This window comes from Erinaceus europaeus, chromosome 15, assembly GCF_950295315.1.
Source record: "Erinaceus europaeus chromosome 15, mEriEur2.1, whole genome shotgun sequence".
Taxonomy (NCBI): domain Eukaryota; kingdom Metazoa; phylum Chordata; class Mammalia; order Eulipotyphla; family Erinaceidae; genus Erinaceus; species Erinaceus europaeus.
In genome coordinates, this window is record NC_080176.1 from 73,541,922 (window position 1) to 73,558,677 (window position 16,756).

At 44.0% G+C, this 16,756-nt stretch overlaps 1 protein-coding gene and 1 long non-coding RNA gene across 2 annotated transcripts in view; one reads left to right on the top strand and one right to left on the bottom strand.

Moving 5' to 3' along the window:
* LOC103118814 (NEDD4 like E3 ubiquitin protein ligase) overlaps positions 1 to 16,756 on the top strand; it is a 149,310-nt gene that overhangs the window by 39,559 nt on the left and 92,995 nt on the right. The window lies entirely within an intron of this gene.
* On the bottom strand, positions 79 to 15,086 carry LOC132533027 (uncharacterized). The gene is made up of 3 exons (XR_009544911.1): positions 14,988 to 15,086; positions 12,495 to 12,553; positions 79 to 183 (listed from the first exon to the last, which is right to left on the bottom strand). It is a non-coding gene; the product is annotated as an uncharacterized LOC132533027 (long non-coding RNA).

Genomic DNA, 16,756 nt, shown 5'->3' on the forward strand with positions numbered 1-16,756 from the left:
TCTGGCTTCTGTAATTGCTTCTCCACTGGACATGGGCACTGACAGATCGATCCATACTCCCAGTCTGTTTCTATCTTCCCCTAGTGGGGCAGGGTTCTAGAGAGGTGGGGTTTCAGGACACCATCAGTGCAGTTGTCTGCCCAGGGTCAGGTTGGTATCATGGTGTCATCTACAACTTGGTGGCTGAAAAGCATAATAAAGCAGAACACATTGTTTAATAATCAGGAACTGAAAGGTGAGAATATAGCAAATGAGATTTGGAGTCTCCCTTTTGGAAAAAACTAGGCAGTCTAATTTAGGTATATTCCCACGGGCCCATTACTTTACTAATTTTTGCCTGAGCCCGATAACTAACATGCAGGTAGGTGGGCTAACAGTATTTATGCCTGACTAACTTTCCCACCCAGTAGTTCTCTTGCTGAAATCTTGTGGTCCTTCTACTAACTTTGAGGAGAATTTGTTAGTTGACTATTTGGCTGATGCTACTTCCGGTTTAAGGTTCACGGTCAAGAATGTAGTGATACACCTTCAAGTGCATATATGAAAGAAAACACCGGTCTTGGGCCAGACCACGAAAGGACAGTCTGGCTGGGTTTTGTTTTCTTTCTTACCTGAAATCATGGGATGTTTTTATTTATGGGTCAAATCAAAATGTGGATCATTCTGAATAGTCTCCTTTATGTAAGAAGCCTGCCATGAAGTTGTATACTGGAAGAGAAGAGCGCTGAACTGTGGAAGCAAATATCAGTTTATATAAAGGGGGTGGGGGGGAGTGAACTTGACTGTGATTTGTTTTTTCCTGGTTTTATGGCAGAATTTTTGTTTTTCTTTTTTAGAGAGAGGGAGATAGAAAGTGCAAAACCACAGCACTGAAGCTTCTCTCAGTGGTGGCAGGGCGCAAACGTGAGTTGTGCCCATGGCGAAGCAGCACACTATCTAAATGAGCTACATCGCCCGCTCTTCAGGCAGCATTGTGTCTTTGGGAGAATGAGAGAGCAGTAAAGCAAGGAGAGCAAGTATGTCACTTCACCGAAGTTTAGGTTGTATTTTACTCAGACCTAAGCTTTGCCATTTACAAAATGAAAGAGAAGTTTTGATTAGATATTGATTTTATGTCAAAAAGCTTATGATGGGTTAGGAGTAGATAGAATAATGGTTATGCAAAGAGACTCTCAGGCCTGAGGCTCCAAGTACCTGAGTTCAGTCCCCTGCACCACCATAAACCAGAGCTGAGCAGTGCTCTGGTTTAAAAAAAAAAAAAAACAACCCTACCAAATACATCCTCATAATGGCATAGAGGGGTTTGTTGTTATTTGTTTTATTTTTTCATCTATATCCAAATTCTAATGAATTTTTTATTTCTATTAAAATTCCAGTTGTTTAAACCTTGAACATTGTATAACTTTCTCTGGAGTGCAGACAAATATTACTGACATGCTTAAAACAGAACAAAACCCTGAGGGGTTCAAATAGAAAGCCACTCATACCTGCTGCGATCAGAACATAGAGTCCTACACTAAACAAGGTGTCCTCCTCATGCCATGTTCTCGGGGCTGGTTCAGCTCCATTCCTGAAGCCTCATTCAGAAGAATAGTCGCATAAGCACACAGACAAAAAGCCTCTAATTCACATGGTGCCTTGAGCTTGAGTACAGTTCAACGTCAAGTGTTTGCCATTCTGTTTCGGAATTTAAACACTCCAACCAAAGCAGCACTGGATAAACCTGCAGTCACTGTTCTTGACTGGTGGTGAAAATTAAGGAGGGAGTAAAGCCCTCTTACGACAGAGATAAGACAACCTGGGGGGCTGGGAATGCTTTTGCCAGCACATTTGATAATTAATTGCTCATATTCCAGGTGATGGCTTGGTGTTTGAACCTGCTCACTCCAGGCATTTGCTCTGGTGGCCTCGAGCTCAGTCGTAGCTCCAAAAGGCAGGGGCCGAGGGGCAGCCAGAGGCAAACACGGTGCTCTGAAGCAGGCCGCTCCTGACAAACTGGGTACCAGGGTCATCTTTGGGGTACAAACTCAAGAAGAATATTCTGTTCAGCAGCAAAAAATGTTACAAACCAATGAGACAGAATATCCCATTTATAATTTTTTGGTAGTCTTGTGATTAGAATCTCCCCCCCCCCCCTTAACCCCACTGGTTTTTAAACATTTCTTTAGCTGGAGAGAGAACCAGAGGATTACTCTGACCTGTTGCAGTACTGTCAGTCAGGCTCAGCTCTCAAGCATTTTAGGTACTGAGCCACCTTCCCCACTACTGCTTTCTGTTTGTTTTTTTTCCTTTTTAGGATTTATTAATTTATTGTTAATGGGTTTGGATTGGGGAGAGAGACGAGAGCTCTTGTTTCAGCATGTGAAGTGCCAGGGATCCCTGACATGCAAGGCCTGTGCTCTGCCCTCTGAACCACCTCCCAGCCTGCAAAGCCTCTGCTTTTGGAAATGCTGTTGTGTGGCCAGGTGGTGGAGCACCTGGTTAAACGCACACATTACAGTCCGAAAGGCAACACTATTAAAATAAGGCTACGCGCACAGGTGTGCTGTACATGCAGCCTGTAGAACCAGCTACGTGCCTCTCGAGGTGTAAGATGGGCATCCACATGCCCAGAGGCCAGTTCTTCCAGCTCCAGTAGCTGTCGGATGTGATATAGCGGCTGAAGCAAGAGGAGCCTCCACTGAGGGGGAAAGGAAGCCTCCACTTGACACCTTATCATCACCAAGTATTTATCGACTGTACTTAGTGACCAAGGCAAGAGAATGCCTTCTGTAAATGGCCCTTATTTTAGGATCACTGGTTCTAAAGTCTCCTGATTATATGCCCAGGGGAGCTGTCTCTGTGACACTTCATATTTCCTACCTTAGCTTCCTTGCTCTTGTGAACCTGAGGGCTTGTGTACCTGTGATGGCGTTTCCCTAGTTAGATTAATTGTCATTCAGAAACTGTATCCATATTCAACAGGTTGCCTGGGCACAATTACAAAGGCAGCATATCCCTAGCTGCTATGGACCCCAGTGTTCAAATCATTTTATTATAAGTACATATTGTTTAAGCCCATGGATAGACTTTAAACTCTGGAAGCAGCCACTGAATTATTATTTGTGAAGGAAGGAGTAAGTGAATGAAGAAGCAAATGAATGACTAAGGAACCAGGCATGTATTGTCTACTTCGGTAACCAGGAAGCTCAACAAGGAAGCACAACGATCAGATTTGCTTTTGCTAATCTCATTAGGGCAAAGTATTTGTTGTAAAAATAGATCCACATTCAGCGTTTGGCTGGCCAGTCTCAAGGAGAGCCAGACCCAGGGTTTGGCCAGACCGGGTAGATGCGGAATGAAAAAGATTCTGCTTCCTGTCACCTGCGCAGTAGACTGCTATTGCTGAGGAGGTCTGCCGCTTAACAACTGTGACACCGTTTGGAGCATTTGTGGAAGCTTGGAGGTCACTCAAATGTATATACACAACGCTGGCCAGGCTCGGAGCTGGCCGGACGTCTAAAAATAGAGAGGTAATCCCTTATCTTGTTGCCTGTGAAAATAGTGTTTGTGTGAAGCAACACTATTAGAAATGATGTGTAAGCAAAGAATCTCTGCAATGTTTCTAATGATACATGGAGAAAAATACATGAATGTGACTAGGAGGCACAAGGGTAGAGCTCCTGGAATGCGGACCCACATCAGAGCCAGTTTGTCTTGGATGGAAAGAAACTTCATTTACTCAGACATGTGACGTTTCTTTCCTGTTTGGACTTGTCATCTGCCCACAGAGTATCACCCTGTTTTTCTGTGTATTTTTCCTTTCCAGACCACTGTGCAACTCTGGCTTGTGGTGGTGCTAGGGATTGAACCAGGGTCTTCAGTGCCTCAGGCATGAAAGTCTTGTGTGGAACCATTTTGCTTTCTCCTCAGCCTATGTGTTTCTACTGCATGTCAACTGTAAAGCCCCCTGGTGGTGAAGGTCACTGAAAATGAGTGGAAGTATTTGGGGCATACACACACACACACACACACACACACACACACACACACACACACACACACACACACCCAACAACACACATGTTTTTGTCTTACCTGTTTTCCGCACAGGTCAGCTGGTGTTCTCACCCGTGCTGTTAACACAAAGACCCCGGAACTTTTCAGGCTCCCAACTCAGAAGTGTCACCTCCATTTTCAAACAGCATTTGGCTCAAACTCTTAGCATACTGTTGCAGGTCTCTCTCAATTTTCCTTTTCCTCTCAATTTCTCTGTTTTTTTTTTATCAAAAAATAAAAATTTTTTTATAAAGAAATGGCAAAGCGTTGGTGAGAGTGTGGTTAAAAGAAACTGGTACTCTATTGGGAATGCAGACTGGTTCGGAGCCTATAGAATTGGTGTAGAAAGACCTTAAACCAATAAAAAATAAAATATCGCTATATTGAGCGATTCTGTTCCTAAACATAGATCAAAGGACATGCAAACACTAGTTTGGAAAGAATACACGTATTCTTAATGTTCGTAGCACTATTCACAATAGCCAAAATAGGGAAGCAGCCTGACTGCCCACAGACAGATGGCTGGCTAGAGAAGGTACAGGATATATAGTTAAAGGAGACTACTCAGCTATCAAGAGATGACACTGTGTCCTTGAGAACAAAGTGGGTGGGGATGGAGGGGATCGTCCTAACTGAAGTAAGTGGTGAAGTGAGAGAATACTACCAGCCCCAGCAAGGTAGCTCACTTGGGGAGTGCACTTGCTTTGCCATGTGCTGGACTGAGGTCAGAGCCCTGCCCGCACTGCACTGAGGGAAGCTTTGGTACTGCGGTGTCTTTCACTGTGTCTTTCTACCTGAGAAAGTCAGCCTGGTACAGTGAAGCCTCAGTGATGGAAAAGGGGAAGGAAAAGACAAAAACTGTACTGGATGGTTTCACTCATAGGTAGAATACAGGTAAATAAAATAAATCAACTTGAACAAACATTAGTAACCAAATTTACTCTTAGACTCTATGAAAACTATGGTGATTACCAGACAAGTGGGAAAGGGGTATGGGGTATGGGTGGAGGCTTCCAGAGGCTTCCAGTTAGTGTGATGACACAAGAACTGTGGTAGTGGTGGTGGTGGTGGTGGCGGTGGCTGTGGCGGTGTGTGTGTGTGTGTGTGTTTCCGTCCCAGAATCTTATAATACCATAAATCAATATGACATCAATAAAGAATTGTGAAAATGAATGTTTCTCTCCTTCCGATCAACACACACTCCTGCTTGTTTAGAAAGAAGCAGCCTTGGGAGTCGGGCTGTAGCGCAGCGGGTTAAGCGCAGGTGGCGCAAAGCACAAGGACCGGCATAAGGATCCCGGTTCGAACCCCGGCTCCCCACCTGCAGGGGAGTCGCTTCACAGGCGGTGAAGCAGGTCTGCAGGTGTCTATCTTTCTCTCCTCCTCTCTGTCTTCCCCTCCTCTCTCCATTTCTCTCTGTCCTATCCAACAACGACAACAACAATAATAACTACAACAATGAAACAACAAGGGCAACAAAAGGGAAGAAATAAATAAAATAAATATTAAAAAAAAAAAGAAGCAGCCTATGTTCTGCTTTCTAATCCAGTGTTGTTTTCGCCGGGCTAGGTTGTTTTCGCTGGGCTGGTTTCACGGGCGAGTAACAGATGACCAGGGACTCATGGTTGAGCTGTAGGCAGTATCTCTTTATTCATGCAGGATGCAGCACAGTCTAAGCCGAGCTAAGCTAAACTCAAGTACCCTAAAACTCACAATGCTGTCTTTATATATACTTGCCAAGTAGGGTGGAAACAGGATGTGACATAGAGAGGGTGGAGAGAAAAGTGACTGGTGAAAATCAGGGTATGACAAGGAGAGGATCAGGGTGTGACAAGGAGAGGGGGCGGAGCAGGCAAGAATTCTACCACTAAACCACTAATGCCCTGGAGGGAGTGTGGTGCTTTATGTAAATGTAAAAGTGATTTATGTAAATAGACCGCTTTGAATGGGATCAAACCCAATCCCTATAGAGGCATACCGGTGCTTGGTTAAGCAGAAGCCAGGGGGAGCTGGCATACTACCCAACAATCCAGGAGGAAACCAATTTAAGAAGCGTAACTGAATAAACCTCCTACTTAGAACTATCCAGTGCAGACACCATGAAAGAAGGTAACTCTGGGCACGCTGTTAAATGCTCAGTGCCACTCTTAGGAACACAGTGACAAGCTGCACACATAGCTCAGAGTGTCATCCACTGAGCATGAGAGGTGTCCTGCCTTGAGCAGCTGACTTCAGCTGCCACTGTGGCCAGACAGTTAAACAGCAGGTTTGCTCTCAGATGAGCTGAGTGATTTTTCTGAGCTTCTGCATATCTCAGACTGTGACTCCCCATTTCTCTGGAGTTAGGGGCCAGGCGCTCACTGGTCAGGTGACAGCATTCAGGGTGGTTGTCTTCTCTTCACCATCTAACTCACCTAGATATATTTGATTATTTATTCCCTCCCTCCCTCCTTCCTTTCTCTCATGCTTCTTTTCTTTCCCTCCATCTGTCTGTCTTTCTATCTATTTCCTTTTTCAGAGAAAGGGAGAGGGGAAGAATATGAAAGTCATCACAGAACTGAAGCTTCCTTCAATGTGGTGGGGGCCAGGCTTGAATCCTGGGTCAGGCACACGGCAAAGCCGCACATTACCCAAATGAGCTATTGTGCCAATCCTCCTAGGTCTTTTTTTCTTTTCGTGAGTAAAGAGCATCTCTTTATGTGCTGACACCACTTAAAATATTACTGCATTAGCACCAACAAAAATGTGTTTTCTCGAGTGGAGAGTCGAGACACTTAACTCCTCAGGATGTTAAGTGTCTTGCATGGTTAGTGATTCACCTTAGCGTCAGTCAGAGAATGGTACAGTTCACGACGTCTTCATTACTTTATCACCTCAGCAATTTTGTTGATCATTATAGGGTGGGAGATTGAATATTTATTTCATCCTCAACATTGTAAAGGTCAGATTATTCAGACAGCTTTTATTGTAAAGCAAAAGAAACTCAAACTGTCTACAGAGTTGGTTTTTTATTTTGTCTCCCTCTTTACATTATTTATTAGCCTATCTGTTTTGCCACCAAGGTTATTTCTGGGGCTCAGTGCCTGACTCTTCAGTTCTCAGTGGGCATTTAAAAAATACTTTATTTATTTATTTTGCATAGATATGGAAAGCAGTTGAAAGGGGGCAGGGAGAGAGAGAGAGAGGCCTACAGCATTACTTCACCACTCATGAAGCCTCTCATCCCAACCTCAGAGGTAGAAGCATGGACTTGAACCCCGGTACTTATGCACAATAATATATGCTCTCCTACTAGGTGAAACCATCCTACCCCATCTGATCTCTTTAATAAAGTCAGTAGTCCAGTAAGGACTAGAAAAGACTAAACTCTGTTCAGCATTTGTGAAGTAAGAAAGGTGAAAACATAAATTAGCCTTTAATGTTTTCCATCATCATGGGGTGAGTGACTTCACAGAACTCTCCTGTCTTGTGGGAGCCCCCTCCTTCTGTCTTTTTTTTTTACACTACCCAGCGTGAGTAGTTACTTCTTTTTTTATTGTGGTTGTACTTGTTGTTGTTGTTATTGATGATGTTGTTGGATAAGACAGATAGAAATGGAAAGAGATGGGGAAGATAGAGAAGGGGAGAGAAAGATAGACACCTGCAGACCTGCTTCACCACCTGTGAAGCAACTCCCTTGCAGGTGGGGAGCTGGGGGCTTGAACCAGGATCCTTACGCTGGTCCTTGCGCTTCGCACCACATGCACTTAGCCTACTGCGCCACCGCCCGACACCCCCCCCCCCTTCTTCTGTCTTCACACCCCCCACCTCCTTCCTCAGGATGAGGCTCCTCTGTCCAGTCTCTCATGCCTGGCTTCCCCAAGGCCCTACATAGCCCTTCCTACCCAAGTCCTCCTGTCTCCCCTCTGTTCCCCAAAAAGCTTTATTATGCCCTTGCTTGTGGCTCTTGTTACATTCTAAGCTCCTGTTACACTCAACCTTATATTTATAGATACTTCTATAGATTTCCTTTTGGATCATTTTTGTAAGCGCTTCTGAAGTCAGAGACTAGTTCATGCCTTCTTGTGTCCTTATTGTCTAGCACAGCGCTTTATAGCTGCCAGAATGCTCATTGAATGTAGACTGTACTCTGGAGTACAAAAAGTTCATGAAATATTACCCAAATATTAATACGTTAGGACACTGGGGTTACTTATGATGTCCTTAGCACATCAATGCCTCTGAGGTTGAATTCAGTCTAGAGAAAACCTTTATTCCCGGGAATCTCTTAAAACACATATGTATCAAAAAAGTTTTTTTTTTTCTTTAACTTTTTTTTAAAAAAAATAAGTTTAACATACTGGGAGACTAGAATATATTATCTTGAGCTGGCAAGATAGCTCACTTAGATAATACATATACACTGTCATGGATGCAACCCAGGTTCCAGCCCCACAATACTGAAGGTGGTGGCTTCAGGGTTGTGTTCTCAGTGTCTGGCGTTCTCTCTCTCTCTCTTTTTCTCATGGTCTGGGAAGTGGTGCAGTGGATTAATGTTGGACTCTTTCTCTTTCTCCATATTTATTTATTTATTTATTGCTCTTACTCTCTCTGAAACAGCCACCCTGGAACAAAGAAGCCCTAGTAATGGCAAAATAGATAGATGAATAAATAAATAAGATATGCTATCCCGTCTTTGATAGGATACATCAAGAGTAGTATATTTCTTTCCAATCACTTTGCTGGTTTTTATCATTTCTAACTTGGGACATCCATGAATTTCAGGCAAGGGGTTTGGAGAAACTTGTCAAATAAGACAAGAAAAGTTGAACTTGGTCAGAGCAGAATTGGTTCTGCTGGCTGATTGCCTCCCTGGTACGTGCTGCATCTGAGTCTGTTTCTCAGCCAGGGGATAATTGCATCCTTGGGTTCTTCATTAACTCTGGGGCCATGTTTCTTAATAAAATGACTTTATGAAGCTTGTTCTGTCCTTGGCAAAATCAGCACCAGTGTAGTTTATGCACCTGTCTGGTTGTTTCTTAATTTAAAGAACAAATGATGGCTTAAAGCAGCAATAAATCCCCCTTTAGAATAGCATGAAAGATGTCAACTGTTGCTTCTGGGATAATTACTGTGTGTGTCGATGTCATTAAAAGGCACAGTAATTTTAATAACCCAGCTTGTGTACAAGAAGCTCTTGGCTTCTTATGAATATATCAGCCATGCGCTGTGGTCACATAATAAGAAACTGCTGCTTATTTACACTGTTACTCAAAGTTTTAATTAGCATAACTGAGTCTTTGCACAACATCTCACTGCCTTTGACTCACGTGTTCCCTGGTGTGTAATGATGTGTTCCTAACATCGGTTTATTTTATTAGCACCCCTGTTGCCTCTGAGCAAGGGAGTTTTGATATGAACAGGTTTTTATTATCATTGGTGACATGAAACCCCTCCTCCTTTAATTAAATCACTATATTGAGGAAATGGTGATTTACAAGTCAGATTGTTGTCACAGAGATCTGTGTCACCTCTCCCCAAGATAGGTGACAATACATATCATCCTGTACCAAATTGTCATCTCCATGATAGGGCACTGGGTCCCTAGCCCCCTTTCAGCCTCCTCCCTCCTTCCCCCTTTCCCCTTGAGAACTCCTGCATCTGCTGAAAGAAACCAGTTTCTTAGTGATTCCCCCTGTATTTCCCCCTTCCTCTGTTTATTTTTTCTTCCTTTGTTTAAGTCCCACCAGTAAGTGAGACCACCCAATATCCCTCTTTCTCCTTTGTTAGCACCCTTTTTACCTCACTTTCTCTAGTCTTTTCTTTTTTTCTCTCTGATCTTTACACTGTCCTTTCACAGTAGCATGTGGAAAACCTGATTATGAACTTTATATTTAAAGACACAAAACACTTTGTGCTTATCCCCCCCCCCCATAAGTAAATCATAAACCAAAGGATTCCCTTCTAGCTTACTTAGAGTAGTATTTTCTCACTTAATTTAGATTCTGGATGAATGAGAAGGCAGGCATGAGCAGTGGTGGGATGTCTTATCAAGACTGCTGAATGGGGGGAGGTCAGTTGTGGTTCATTTTAGGGTAGGTTTCCTCTGAGTTGGGAGAGGAGGAAGCGCTTACACCAGATGACTCCAAATTGGGTGTCTTTTTGATCCAGCCACTATTTGCACAGACTTTTTCTTTTAATAAATTTATTTACTTGACAGGATAGAGAAATTGAGATGGGATGGGGAGATAAAGAGGGAGAGAGAATGGCAGACACCTGCAGCACCACTTCTCCACTGCAGGTTGAGACTGGAGTGTTGAACCACAGTCTGTATAGGCACATTCATCCAAGTGCACCACCACCTGGCCCCTCACACTGATTTCTTAGCTAGTAGCTAAATTAAAATCAAATGTTTTGAAATGAGCAGGAACGGTTGCTTCATCCGCAACTCATAGCTGTGAGCATGTGATTTCTGCACTACTAGTCAGTACCCGCTGTTTTTAGCTCATCTCCTTGTTAAGTATTACATGGCCAGACCAGGTTCATTTTTCCTTGAAGGTTTTTGTTGTTACTGTTATTTGTTTGTTTCTGTTTTTTCCTCCAGGGTTATTGCTGGAGCTCAGTGCCTGCCTGTACCATGAATTCACTGCTCCTGGTGGCCATTTTTCTATTTTTTCCTGTTGTTGTTTTGTTGTTGTTGTTGGACAGGACAGAGAGAAATTGAGAGAGGAAGGGAAGACAGACAGAGGGAGAGAAAGACACCTGCAGACCGGCTTCACCACTGTGAAGCAATCCCCCTTCAAGTAGGGAGCCAGGGGCTCGAACCTGGACTCTTGCTCTGATCCTTGCACTTCATATTATACACACTTAGGCTGGTACACTACTGCCTGGCCCCCTTTCCTTTTATCTAACAGTCACCGTTGTGAAGTGAAATTAGAGCAGCAGTTCTTGAATGCAGCTCACTCCCTTGGATCATAATCTCAGAATCATACTCAACATTAGTTTATTGTCTTTGAGTCCTATACTTCAGCTGCATCTTACAAAGATGATAGCACTGCAGCCACCACTGAACCGCCAAGGATTTGGATGGCCGGTGGAACTTTTAAAAGGTACCTGATTTCAAATAAAAGGGATATACTTGAAAATGGAGACTCTTGAGCATTTAAAACAGCTCAGGTAATTCTGGACATGGTAGCATTTTGTTTCATGTGAATTTAGAATATAAAGAAAGACAAGTTTGTTAGTAGATGGACAGTCAGCTCTAGCTGACCCTGGCTGTCAGGACAGGCAGAGAAAATGAAGGGAGGGTTTGGGATGTTGGCAGTGGAAGTTACTGGCACACTTTTTAAAATATATATATTGTCAGGATAGACGCTTCTCCCAGATGTGTGAACAAGGGGGAAAATGGGAAACATCACATAATTCATGTTCTAAGGAGTTAGTCTTTTGTAAGATAACAGTGTACAATGTGGGGAGACCTTCGACTGTCCCCTGATTCTTTCTGTTGCCTAGGACAGTGGCTTCCATGAAACCTCAGAACACGATTAAAAAGTCCATAAGTTAGAATGAGATGCCCATTGAGTCTGGCTTCTGCTGACGTCCCAGCCAGAGCAGCGCCACGTCTCACTGGTCTGGCTGATCCCCCGAGTGCGAGTTGCTAATGGAGTTGTTTTCCAGCTTGGGTGCATCTTGAGGCATCTCTAGGACTTCCACCTTTTTTCCTTTCCCTCCTGAAATGTGATTTGGGGCCAATCTGTCAGTGAACTTCCTGTGACTGCCATAAAAGATTATGGCAGGGGGCCGGGCAGCAGTGCAGCAGGTTAAGCGCACATGGCAACAAGCACAAGGACTGGCGTAAGGATCCCGGTTCAAGTCCCCAGCTCGCCACCTGCAGGGGGATCGCTTCACAGGCAGTGAAGCAGGTCTGCAGGTGTCTGTCTTTCTCTCCCCCTCTCTGTCTTCCCCTCCTCTCTCCATTTCTCTCTGTCCTATCCAACAACGACGACAGGAATAACAACAATAGTGATAAACAATGGTAACAGTAACAAAAGGGAAAAAAAAAAAGATTATGACAGACTTGGCTTCCCAGGCTGAGATGTAGCTCCTAACAACTCTAGAAGCTTGAGGTTATAAGGATAAGAAAGGATCTACCCCCAAATGATTCAGCGTATTCTCTCCACCTGAAGATCCTTAACTAAGTCACACCTGCAGGGATTTCCCTCCCTCCAACCACCAATATTAAGTATTTGAAAATCCCAGATTCAATAACAGCTACCAAGTGACTAAGTTGGGGGGGGAAGGGCTTGTCATCTGGAGATAGGAAGAAGAGAGAGACCTTTTTTGTAATCAGTGACCCCAAAGCTTTAGATTGTCTAAATTCCTACAAATTTAACTCTTTGTATAGAAAAGTGTTTGTGTGTGTGTGTGTGTGTGTGTGTGTGTAAAAATCATGTGTTCCTGGGGCCAGGGTGGCTTACCTGGTTAAATGCACTTGCCACAATACACAAGGATATGGGTTCAAGCTCCAGGCCCCCACCTGCAAGGGGAAAGCATCACAAGTGGTGAAGCAATGCTGCAGGTGTCACTCTGTCTCTCTCCCTGTCTCCCCACTCTCCTCTTGATTTCTGTCTCTACCCAAATAAATAAATTATTTTTTAAAAGAAAGAAAATCATGTGTTCTTTCATCCAGATGTTTGTTGTTTTTTGTTTTGTTTTTTTTTACTTATAAATGGCACCTTGTATTTTCACTGTAGAATGTTTTGAAAGTACTAAAAAATACTGGCACCCCATTAATAAACCTTTTCCAGTTGTTGAGGTGGTATGAGCCTTTGCCAGCCATCCTTCAGCCCACTCACTCCTTTCTCAACAACTGGGATGGCTTACACAGAACGCCAGAGAATTCAGATCTTAGCCCCCAGAGAACCGTTTGGCTCTGAAGCTGATCTGAGGAATTCTTGCACCCATACTGTGTGTGTGGTGCTGTTGCTAGGCACTGTAGGAGTCACAGAAATACAGAAATCAGTGCCTGGCCCAAGGTAGCTTGCGTCTGCTGGTAGAGATATGTCCCTGTAAAGTGAGTCAGAAGAAAAAGGTTGTGTTAGAGTCACCGAGCCAGAAAGAGGTACCAGGGTTGCACCCCTAGCCCTCACTGGCCCTCCAAACTGTGAACTCTACCTGTTAGGCACCATGTGCTTTGTCCCTGCTCAGCCTGAGACAGCTATGGGACATGAACATGCCTCATGCAGCCAAGCCACCGCTGGCCACCTCCCATCCTGCTGTGCATTCTGTCTCTGGGGCTTCTCCTCTCACCACTCTCTCCTGCCTTCTCTGTACACAGTTTCCCTTCCTGCTGCTTTGTGACGATACCCTTGCCTGTCCTTTGGTTATCTTTCTCTTTTTTTTTTTCCTGATAAAATATTCCAGGTTCAAAGATAATATCCCGGTGCTGACAAATCCAAATAGAATCATGTTGCATTTGTGATATAGAGTAGAAATAAAAGCCAGGGCACTTAACTTCACAGAAGAGTTGATTTATTATAACACACTTGTCATCAGTCCTGTTAATTTCGTGGGCCGGCTTGGCCCCACCCCAAGGAACCCCGAGAGAGGGTTCCTGAGTCCGAGAGTTCCAGAGTGAGAGAGTTCCTGAGTTCCTGAGTTCGAGAGTTTCAGGGTTTCAGAGTAAGAGAGAGTGCCAGAGATATATGTTTCTGTTCACCCCACACCCTTGATACTATAGTCATTTAGTTAAAAAGAAAAGGGGGAATTGTCGTCAGTCCTGTTAATTTCGCGGGCCTGCTTGGCCCCACCCCAAGGAACCCCGAGAGAGGGTTCCTGAGTCCGAGAGTTCCAGAGTGAGAGAGTGAGTGAGTTCCTGAGTTTGAGAGTTTCAGGGTTTCAGAGTAAGAGAGAGTGCCAGAGAGACAGAGATCCAGGGTTCCAGAGTTCCAGAGTGACAGAGTTCCGGAGTTCCTGAGTTACAAAGTAAGAGAGAGTGCTTGCGCCGCCGCAAAGAGACAGCCGAGTTCTGTTTGGTGATTAGTTTGTCTTAGTTTGTGAATCGTTGTTCCTGAATAAAGAAATACAGCTGCCCTGCCCAGCCGTTGTCTCCGTGTCTCTGTTACCCGCCGTGAAGCTAGACCGGCCGGCTAGAGCCTACGAGAATTTTAACAACACACACTTTTGAGATAGAGAGTCACAGAATTCATTGATGGGTAATAAGAAGAACGTGGAGGAAACTGGAATTCACACAAGAATTGATCTGGTGGTAGTATTACATCCTGTCGTTTGGGATAATTTGAATGTATTCTAGCTTACTCTGCCTGTATGACTGTCACATATCCTGGTGACGAATAACAAAATGTCCCTTAAAAAGAGAAAGATAATTTATTTATTCCTTTTTGTTGCCCTTGTTTTATTGTTGTACTTATTGTTGTCATTGTTGTTGGATAGGACAGAGAAAAATGGAGAGAGGAGAGGAAGACATAGAGGAGGAGAAAGACAGACACCTGCAGACCTACTTCACCGCCTGTGAAGCGACTCCCCTGCAGATGGGAGCCAGGGGCTCAAACCGGGATCCTTACACCGGTCCTTGTGCTTTGCACCATGTGCGCTTAACCCGTTGCGCTACCACCCGACTCCCAAGAAAGATAAATTTATATGCATATATACATATAGACATGTGTAAATATGCGCACACACATCATCATCTTCAAGAGAACCTAAATTCTCTGTGTTGCGATACCTGATAATTGATTGGTTCAAGTCCAATGTCTAGCATTCAGTTTCTCTCAAGAATTCTGATTTTCTCAATCAGCTTTGCAGCAGCAACTCAGAGAAACAAGGCAGATCTAGGTTGGAACCCTGGGTCCTAATCCTGTCCCTGCTCCCTAGCCTACTTGAGCATGTTATTGAACTTCCCTAAGCCACACTTTCCTTATTTACAAAATGACTCTAAGAACAGCACCTACCTGTCCCTGGGGTGACTGAATGAAGTTGAGTAAGCAAAGGGCTTGGCACACTGCCTGAAAGGTTTTTGTTCATCTCTCTCCCCTTTTTTCCTTAAAAAAAAAAAGAAGAAGATTCGTGGACTGGGTGAGTCCACTCCTCTACCCCCCTGTAATCATACACTGTCCTGCCTGGTCCCTTCTGTCAAGTACATGATGACAAATGCAGCATTTCTTGGCATCCCCTTTCATGCTGGAGCTAGACCAGGCTTCTAACTTTCATTTTATATGATACGTGTCCTGGATTTTTGCCTCCAGGACGTCTTCAATTGTAGCATAGCTTGTTTCTCCCAGCAAAGAGCAAAATTAAATCAGTGGTTAAGTGACAGACTGTAGCTAATAGTGATTTGTACCTTGACTGAAGTAGCCATTATCTTTTTTTTTTTTTTCTCCAGGGTCATTGCTGGGCTCGGTGCCTGCACCATGAATCCACCACTCCTGGAGGCCATTTTTCCCCCTTTTTGTTGCCCTTGTTGTAGCCTCGTTGTGGTTATTATTATTGCCATCGTTGATGTTGTTTGTTGTTGGATAGAACAGAGAGAAATGGAGAGAGGAGGGGGAGACAGAAAGGGGGAGAGAAAGATAGACACCTGCAGACCTGCTTCACCGCTTGTGAAGTGACTCCCCTGCAGGTGGGGAGCCGGGAGCTCAAACTGGGATCCTTACGCCGGTCCCTGCACTCTGCACCACATGCGCTTAACCCACTGTGTCACCGCCCGACCCCTAAGCCATTATCTTTAATAATGACAGCCACCTTCTAAATCTTAACTTCAGTCTCAGTCACTTAAACTTTGGCATAGACTGCTGCTTCTAAACAGTGACCTGGGATGGGGAAGGTGGTTCTGAGGGTGGAGCATGTGCCTTGAGTATATGTGGCTCTGGGCATGGTCCCCAGCACTGCATCAACACAAGAAAGATAACATCAACTAGAATCTTGTGTGTGGTAGGGCTGTGATCTAGAGTCTTTCTCTCTCCTCTCTCTCTCCTCTTTCTCCTCTCTCTCCTCTCTCTCCTCTCTCTCTCTCTTTCTCACTCTCTCTCTCTCTCATTTCTCTCTCACACAAGGACAAAAATGAACTAGAAATAAACTCTGTTGTGTATGTGTGTGCATGCAAATAAATGGCTAGACACAGTTTGCTCTGTGCCCACAATAACTGTTGTGTACTTGGTGATTCCATAGCATTAAATATTTTGCTTAAATTTCAAGGACAAAAGGAAGAGATCCATCAGAGACAGTTTCGCCAGTTATTCACACACTAAGTATGTTCTGCATAAGAAGCAGTTGAGGAAGATGCTGTGTCAGTACTTGGCCCAAGTGTCATCTTTTGTCCCCAGCCACTTGACTAATTGTGATAGATTTCTTTCCTGTCACACAAGATTTTTTTGTTGTTATGACAGAATGATCCTAGGCAGAAAAGACAGTATGTTATAGTGGTCAAAAGTTCTTCTCAGTCCCTTTGCCTGTATTGACTGTGTTTTGGCCTCTTTTTGGGAAAATTGGCACTGGTGCTATCCACCATCAGCGTGGTTTTGGAAGGACCTAGGTTATTTTCTGAGGAGGGAAGATTCCAGGAGCTTGGTTGTTTTTATAGATGATTGGTGACATAGATTACAGTTGGGTTAATTTCATGAATAAATGGACAGAAATCGTCTCCACTCTTCTGGTCCACCTCAGCACTTAGGGATGTCTTGAAAGTAGGGTAGGGAAAAGTCTAGAAAATATTTTCTGGTAT